This window comes from Carya illinoinensis, chromosome 4, assembly GCF_018687715.1.
Source record: "Carya illinoinensis cultivar Pawnee chromosome 4, C.illinoinensisPawnee_v1, whole genome shotgun sequence".
Classification (NCBI taxonomy): Eukaryota; Viridiplantae; Streptophyta; class Magnoliopsida; order Fagales; family Juglandaceae; genus Carya; species Carya illinoinensis.
Window position 1 is genome coordinate 27,583,733 of NC_056755.1, and position 2,767 is coordinate 27,586,499.

General features: G+C 35.4%; 1 long non-coding RNA gene across 1 annotated transcript; it reads right to left on the reverse strand.

The window, feature by feature from the left end:
- Positions 1 to 645: 645 nt before the first annotated feature.
- LOC122306085 lies at positions 646 to 2,524 on the reverse strand. Its single transcript, XR_006241443.1, has 3 exons — positions 2,392 to 2,524; positions 2,073 to 2,121; positions 646 to 816 (listed from the first exon to the last, which is right to left on the reverse strand). It is a non-coding gene; the product is annotated as an uncharacterized LOC122306085 (long non-coding RNA).
- Between the last annotated feature and the right edge of the window lie 243 nt (positions 2,525 to 2,767).

The window sequence follows — 2,767 nt, forward strand, 5'->3', positions numbered from 1 at the left end:
GAGGACTAAAAGCCGCAAAGAATTATTAAAAGAATTTAGGAGCATATTTGGTTTAATTAGATGATACCATTGTCTTGTTTAGAATTTTTAGAATTTTGATGTAGTAAAAATTGAGGTGACGTGGCACCATATGGACTAGTTAGCATATGACATGTGGCATTTATAGGGGTGTGCATCCGGATCCGGATCCGGGTATCCGGCCATAACCGGATCCGGATCCGGATTTCAAAATCCGGGCGGTTATCCGCCCGGATTAAACCCGGACTCAATCCGGACGGATAACCGGATTCAATCCGGATATCCGGATTGTAACCGGATATCCGGATTTTTTTATTTTTTTGGTCTTTAATCCTGGATATCCGGGTTATGCCCGGATTCAATCCGGGTTTTGAAAGAAAAAAAAATTCTAAAAAAATCTTTATATAACTTTAAAAAAAAATTATAGCACTTTTTTTTTTTTTTTTTAAATCTGATCTCATATTTAAATTGCCCAGATTTTTTTTAAAAAATATTTAAAACACTTGAAAAGAATTTTCTAAAAAAATTAATTGAAGAACAAAATAAATAAAAATGCAAACTAGATAATATTGTTCTTACATCACAATGCAAGACATAAATTTACCAAAAACAAAATAAATAATATTACATCACAGCTAATTAAACTAATACATTAACAGATTAAAAAAAAAAAAGATCATCCTTCAAGACAAAAGAATGATCACAATCTTCCCCTCCTCTTGCTTGTTCTTCAGATGGAGGATCTACAGCATCATCCTAGTGACTTCTTTGCAGAAAGTATTCATCATCTTCTTCAGTCTATATCTCATCTTAGAGAAAAATAAAACAGAATGAACAAACTGAAAATTAAGAACCATGTCTATCTTGACAATAACTAAACTTTTAAATACCTTCCAATATTCTGACGCCATTGACATCTCCTTACCAATAATTAGACGGACAGGATAAAAATGTTATCAGAACAACCAAAAGGGCGACAGATAACAGAGAGAATCAACTAAACTTTTAAAGACCTTCGAATATTCTTTCTACTTTCTGAGTCTGTAGTGTTATAGAATCAATGCTAGTGGACAAGTCCACTTTTTTCTGTCACTTTCTTTGCAATTTGAAGAGGGGGCAGACATTAGTGGAGTTAATTTAGTATTCATTTCAAGACTTTTGTCAAGCTAAAAACACATAGGATGCTGAGCTTTACTCATTGACTTATCTTCAGATTATATTTCGCAAAGAACATAAAAAAGTAACCCATTCACAATAATTTCAAGGAAAATGATGAAAAGAAAATAGAATGAAATGGAAGCATCTTTCTATCCAGATTCCAAACCAGACCTTAGTATTCGTTTATAGTTGAGGTTGGTTGTGTGTTTTTGAATTGTGGCAGGGGTGTTTTACTGTGGGGTACATGGACTGGATGGGCAGCTAAGACGGCTAGCTCAAGACTTTTCCAGGAAAACAACCACCAAGTTTGATTTCCACAAGGAAAACTTCTAATTTTTATTTTATTTTTATAGGTCATGGTGGATATATATATATATATATATATACACATGTACGTGGTCTAAAGTTTGATTGTATGTTGCAACTTATACATAATTAATTGTTTTGTACCATGAGAAATGTGATTATTTACGATGACACTTATTATTTTTATATTGAGTTATTATCCTTTTACTCATCATTTTTATATCATAAAACAAAGAAAAAAATGAAAAAAATTATCTATGATATATGATATAAAAATGATGAGTAAAATCTTTATTATGAAATGCCATTAATCCTTAATCCTTGGTTCCTTAGTGCACAAGATTGAGGTCTCATGGACAGATTGATCTTTAAAAATACAAAACAAGGAAAACAAAAGACGAAAAGTTTGGGATATTTCAGGATATGAAGTGTTGCAACTAATATCAGTTTTTTAAAAATGCTTTTAGGGGGGAATGTAGTGAAGAGAAAGGAAAATGATGAAAGTAATATTTTCCTTTACAAACCCAGAAAAATCCAACCAAACCAAGAGAAAGACAGAGAGAGAGAGAGAGAGAGAGAGATTAGCATACCGTCGGTTTCGAGACAGGGATAGATTCGCAATCGGCACGTAGCCCAGATCTAAACCAAAAAGAAGAGAAAAAAAAAGTATAATAAACACAATCACAGCATCTAGAGAGATTAATGGAGCAAAAACTCACATCCCTAACAAAGGCTCGTAGCCCCAACTGCAGAAATCCTTTACTTTTTATAGATCTACACACAGAAACTCAAATATATAAATTCGAACTCAGATCTAGCTAAAGTGGGCAACCCAGAAAATCCAATACAAGCCCAGAAAAAAAAACCAACCAAACCAAGGGAGAGACAGAGAGAGAGAGATTAACATACCGTAGGCTTCGAGAGAGTTGAGAGACGGCACGGCTAGGGTTGAGAGACGGCACGGCTGGGTTGAGACTTGAGAGAAGACTCTGAAGTGAGGGAGGTTTTCCTTCGAAATTTGCAATCCGTTCGAGAGAGTTCGAGAGAGTTGAGAGGAAAAGAAATAAAAGATTAAAACGGTGTCGTTTTCGGCATATAATAAACCCAGCGGACGTAGAACCCGGTTACAGATTACCGGATTATAAAACCGGATTCGTAACCGGATCCGGAATTTATAAAACCGCCCGGGTGTAATCCGGGCGGATAACCGCCCGGATTCACCCTGATCCGGATTTCCGGACCGGACCGGAAAAAAATCCGGTCCGGATGCACACCCCTAGGCATT